The following is a 6,000-nucleotide window of genomic DNA, read 5'->3' as shown; positions in this document are numbered from 1 at the left end:
AACCCGCCCATCCACAATCCCCCCAAGCACAAGCACCCATAGCCTTATATAGGCCATACCACATGGCGCTGCCACATGCTCACGCACCAATCAGGCAGAGTGCTAGCAGCTGGTAAACCTGAGAGCAAGCCTAACACAGCTGCTCCACATGTGTGGTGCCACATGCCATGTGGGTACTGGAATTATGGGGGTAGGGCACTTTGTCAAGTACAGTGTGTCCGTAAAGTCATGGTGCACTTTTGATCAGTCACCGGAAAGCAACAAAAGACGATAGAAGTGTGAAATCTGCACCAAATAAAAGGAAAACTCTCCCAGTTTCATACCTATTCAGTGTAGTTCGATGTGGGCTCACGCACAGATTTTTTAGGGCTCCTTAAGTAACTATCCCGTATAGCCTCTATAGACTCGTCACTGACTGATGGCCTCCAGAATGGTGTTTCTCCATAAAACTGCCGGTTTCCTTCAACTGCTTATCCCACCGAGTAATGTTATTCCTATGTGGTGGCGCTTCATTATAAACACACTGATATTCACGTTGCACTTTGATCACGGATTCGAAGTTAGCGAGCTACAGAACACACTGAACTTTCCTCTGTACCATCCACATCTCGACTGGCATGGCCGTGGGCTGCATTGCTGTATACACGGTGTTACATCATCATCTGCGCATGAGCACATGCTGCCACATCCTCCTACAGAAACTGGGAGGGTTTTTCTTTTATTTGGTGCAGATTTCCCATTTCTGTCGTTTTTTGTTGCTTTCCTGTGACTGGTCAAAAGTGCACCATGACTTTATGGACACACTGTATAGATTGCCTAAGCACTATGCTGTACACCCGAAACTAATACAAACAATACTGAACGTAAACTGTAATGGGGGGAAATGCCTTAAAAATATTATAAAAGGAATCAACGAGGTTTACCCAGGCTTCCCAGAAGAGCAAGTATTCCAATTCCTCTTCATAGAATTAGCTCCCCCCCAACACCAGGGCTGCTCTTCCTCCTCCTATTCTGTAAGAACCAGAGCCTGTATTTCCTCCTGAACTCCAAGTGTGGTGTCAGTGCATAACTCCTCAAGTAACACAGAATCCTGGCAAATTAATTGGTAGGTAATTTAGGAGCAGGATACAGAATAAGTACACACGACCAGGATATGCTCTCTGGAAATGAAAAATAAAAGCTAAAATTTAACAAATGCCACGCTTAAAGAAGCACATTTTCCACATTTTTCCGTTTTGTTTTAATGCAAGACCAGCATGTTTTTATTGTTGGAAACATTTATTCATTTTTACTTTAGCATTTCACTGAGTTGCTCTGTTCTATTTTATTTCCTTTAGTTTTAAAAGGCCCTTAATTTTGTAAGTAAGAAAAAAAAAAGAGGCTGCATTAATTTTCTCAATAGTAAACAAGATCAGCTTTGAAAATATACTTCTGTTGCTATGTTGGAAGAAAACACTTGTATAAATTTATTGAGCCTTTAAGTACCAGGTAAAATAGAGCTTGCTTCAAATTTCTTAGAGCTCTGTTTTCTTTGCCATTAAGCATATTCTGGGTTTCAAAAAGGTTTTGCTCCGCAGATAATGACGCGTTTGCTAATGATTAACAAGCTAAGTAATTCTAGAAATGCCTAGGGCAAAACTTTAATAATTCCTGTGCAACTGTTGTAGGTTGGTTTTAAAGCTCTGAAAGTCTGTTACACCAGATGTTCCTCATTTCCACTGCAGGACGTGACCTCCCTCCAGGATTCGACCTGTCTTCCCTTTCCCCGCCTGCTCCCCTTTCCTTTCCCAAAGGTGTAGGGGGCATTCTTTCCAGAGCGGATTTCTCAACTGGCTTTTCCAGGCTGCCTGGCCGCACGTGACTTCCCCTAACACCTGTACCGCCTGGAGCTTGCAGCGCCCCTATCCCCTCCGTCAGGTACAGACCCTTCCTGCCCCCCTCCTGCCCCCGCCAAGAGATCGGGATCTTAGTGCGAACCTCGCCGGGGCGTCAGGGGAGGGGCTGAGCTTCGGCCAAAGCAGTGGCTAGAGCCTTTGCATCTGATTATCACATGACTTGACAGCGGTAGCCTGGCAGCAGCGGGATCATCTCCTGGGCTCAGTTCCGCTCACGCAGGAGTCGAGCGCAGCGGGCGAGGATGGCCCTACTGCGGTTGCAACCGCCGAACCGCTCCGGGGCGCGCGGCCTCTCTCCATGCCTCGCCGTTGCGGGAGTATGACGAGGGGAGGCGGCGGCGGCACGGGGCGCGGGAAGCCAGGGCTCGGCACCCTGCAGCACTAGGCTCCCGGAGCCGCGCGGCGCACACCAGCGACCCCACTGCTCGACCGCTCGGCGGCCGCCGCAGCCTTCATGCTCCGCGCTGCGCCTCGCGGGGCCCCAGCCTCCGCCTCCTGCTCGCACCGCTGCTGCCGGGCGCCGGAGTAATATGCTCACTCGCGTGAAATCCGCGGTGGCCAATTTTATGGGCGGCATCATGGCTGGCAGCTCAGGCTCCGAGCACGGCTGCGGCTGCGGAGGCTCGGACCTGCCCCTGCGCTTCCCTGACGGGCGGCCGGAGTTCCTGGGGCTGTCTCAGGACGGGGTGGAGTGCAGCGCCGGCCACATCTCCCGCCCCATCCTCATCCCCAAGGAGACCCGGCGGCTTCCCGGGGCTACTGGCTATGCAGAGTGAGTGCAGCGACGCCGGCGGCTCTCCCGCTTTCCTTCCAGTCCTTCCCCTCACGGTTCCAATCCCCCTCTCTAGTTCCTTGGCCCCAGGGTTCTCTGGCTGCCAGCTTCCTGGCCTCGGCGGGTACCTCGTAACTTACAGTGGCCATTTCTGTCTTCTCCACGCCCCCTTCCCTCATCTCGCATCCCCAAGGACGCGGCGTCTCCAGCCCGGGAATGGGTGGAAGATGGGTGGGTGAAGCGCTGCACCGTGGGAAAGCTAAGGTTGGACAGATCTGTGATTCCAGGGGGCTCGTACACTTGGGAGTGCGTAGAACAGTTCTGCTGAAGTTTGAAACACAGCAGGGAAATCTGGTATTTTTGCCCTCCCCGCCCCAAATCTTTGTGCCTCCATAGGAGGAGTGTGGGGTAGAGCCTGGAGGAGCGGTCCAGGCGAGGGGCGGTGGCGGAGGGCGGTGTCCGAGTCCGGGAGGCGGCTGCGTTCGCTTGCGTGGTTGCCTGTTTCAGGTCTTCGTTTCTCCGACTTCAGCTTAATAGCGCATTTGCTTCTTTTTTTAGCAGGTAATAAAACATTTCGCGTTCATTAAATGCCAACACAATTTCCCCCAGCCATTCGAGAAGGGGAAACTTATTCCACTGTTTAATGATAGCATTTTGGTAATCAGCTTTGGCGAGTAGGCGAGCGTTTTTGAGTGATTTACTATTTCAAGAACCAGTTGAGTTTTGTTGACGACCTGGAGTGGAACTGGGAAAGGAGGGAGGATTTTAACGGCCTCTGCCCCAGTCTATGGCTACTCCTCCATTGACCATTAATGACTATTTTATGAATGGTTGGCTAAGTAATGTTTCTCTGTTTGCATTATGAAACTGGGAAACTCCAAAGGTGGAATTTAAGGAGACCGGTGTTCCAGGGTTAATAGTGACCTGGTAAATGCAAAAATGCACGTGAAACCTTGCGACCTGGCTCACCTGCCCCTTTAAGCTTTAACTCAGTCAACTCTGTAATCTGGGCCCTCCCTTGCTCTTGCACAGCCTCGCACGCTGATTGGTTTATCGGGAACCAATCAGCTCTTCAGACGCCAGATCGCTTTGATGCTGACCCTGTTCTGGTGGCCCGCAATACCCCCGGGCAGATTTGGTTCCAGACACTTAGGGTTCCCCTGTGAGAGTTGGTTTGGAAGATTCCCTGCTTAGAGCCTGGAATTCTTTTTTCCTTCCCCGTTCAACATGTAACAGTTTCTATGTGGACTGAAATAGAAAATGTGTATACATGGGGCTAAGAGGGCTGGAGTGTGAGAGAGTGAGGAAGCAGAAGTGAAAGTCTGGGTGCTAAAACAATAAAAATGAACACGATAAAGGTTAAGCGTGGTAGAGAATGTTTGGGTTGTGGGTTGGGGGGTTTACAAAATAGCTTTGTAACTTATAGGAGAAAGCCAAAGGAAAAATAAAACACCTGTGTAAGGAAAGACCTAAAGGAAAAACTGCCTGCCGAAACATACCAAGCACTGTTTCTTGACTGGAATAAGAAAACACGTTTAGAAGTCAAGTCAGTTTGGACTCTTTGCTAGACAAAAGGCAGCTTGGAGGCATAATTTGCCCTGCAATTTAGAGTCCCTTGTGCCTGGCCGAAACCTGAATGTGTAGGGCGGGGGTGTCACTCCAGTGGGTTTTCCTGGGCAAGGGCACCTGTCTGAGGGGCGGAAAGACAAGCAGGCAAATGGTGAGAAAGATATGAAAGGCAGGAAGGAAGCTGTTAAGACACGAAATGTAGAAGCTACTTGGACACAATAAAAGGAGCACCTCAGATAATCAGGACACTAAGGGAAAGGAGGAAATCCAGCAGTTTGTGTTGGGGTCCTATGGCAGGCACATGACATGCCAAGGACTGTAAAGATTATAAAGGAATCTGAAACGAGACATGTAGGAGAGCTCGTACTTACAGGGTGTGACCTTTTCCTAGCTGGACTTTAGTTTCCTCATCTTTAAGAAGCTTATCTTTTCTTAAACCAGGACTTGAGAGATATTCAACTGGAAGGTTAAAAAATCCCACTGTAGAATGTCTATTTTAAAAAATTATAAAAATAGTGTATACACTTGTTAATTCAAGCAAATACCAGTATACAAATGTAAACCCTTTCTCAGCCTCCCCGAGGTAATGACAAATTCAATGCTGGGTGCATGTGCACCTTTCTAGGCTTGTTTGGATGCACCTATAAATATGTATCATGCATTTCTTCTTTCTTTGCTGAACAGACCCATTACTAAGTGAGTTATTCAGTTGCATTTCCATAAAACACTATGTCGTGGACTTTATTCCAAATCAATACATATAGGATTTCCTCATTCATTTAAAACATGTACATGGTACTAGGAACAGCTAACATGGTGCTTGTATCTTTCCATGTTAGTATATCATTTGATTTTTCACAACTCTCTAAGGCAGTGATTTTCAACCTTTTTCATTTCATGGCACACAGAAAGTGACTACTATAATTCTCCGGCACACCAAAAGATAGGCTTTTTGCTAATCTGACAAAAAACAAAACAAAACAAAACAAAAAACAAAAAACAAAAACAAAAACAAAACAGGTATAATTTTGATTGATTCATACTGGTTTATTATTGCTGTGTTGGCTGTGTCATTATTTTTTTTTAATTTGACAATCTAAGGGAAAAGAGGTCAGTCCCCTGTTTTAAAAATTCTTGTGGTACACCAGTTGAAAAATCACTGTTCTAAGGTAGGCACTAACATTTCCATCTTATAGATTAGGATACAGATCATGGAATGGTTAAGTGACTTTCCCCAGAGTCATACCACCTTAGCAGAACCTGTGTTTGAACCCAAGCAGTCTGACTGTAGCCCAGACAACAAACTACCTTCTCACAATGTATGAAATTATGGTACATGCATTGGTACCTACAATTAACCACTAATGTAATTTTGCTGCCTCCCTCTGTCAGATGTTGTACTGTTAGAGATGGAATTAAGCAAGGCTCGTAGAGACAAAATACCTTGACAAGCCAATTTTAATAACTTCTGCAGAAGGGTGTGCTACCGCTAGTGAAAGCCAGCCAGCCCAGCGCACAGGCAGAGGGCAAATTCTGTGTTTATCCCTAACGCTGGCCCTAGGCTACTGGGTCTTGCTCCATTGGCTGGAGTGTTTACTGTACAATCTTATTCTTTCTCGATTGACTAGTTCAAATGGCTGCACAAAGTGGGAAGGGAGAGATGAGGATATCATTGACTAGATAAGGGGGTTTGGGAATTGTCGGAAAAAAATGGATGTCCGGATGAAGGGGACTGGGGGGAAGGTAAACAAGTTAGTTGTTTCT

General features: G+C 47.3%; 1 protein-coding gene across 7 annotated transcripts in view; it reads left to right on the top strand.

Annotated features, from left to right (window-relative positions):
- Positions 1 to 1,977: 1,977 nt before the first annotated feature.
- Positions 1,978 to 6,000, top strand: part of LOC136324666 (spermatogenesis-associated protein 31D1-like) — a 75,078-nt gene continuing 71,055 nt past the window's right edge. For all 7 annotated transcript variants that reach the window (XM_066257854.1, XM_066257853.1, XM_066257858.1 and 4 more), the window contains exon 1: positions 1,978 to 2,667. The gene's annotated coding sequence lies outside the window, so the exon portion shown is untranslated. The remainder of the gene's footprint in view (positions 2,668 to 6,000) is intronic.

Source organism: Saccopteryx bilineata, chromosome 2 (genome assembly GCF_036850765.1).
Source record: "Saccopteryx bilineata isolate mSacBil1 chromosome 2, mSacBil1_pri_phased_curated, whole genome shotgun sequence".
NCBI classification, from domain to species: domain Eukaryota; kingdom Metazoa; phylum Chordata; class Mammalia; order Chiroptera; family Emballonuridae; genus Saccopteryx; species Saccopteryx bilineata.
This window is presented reverse-complemented; position numbering and strand designations above follow the sequence as displayed.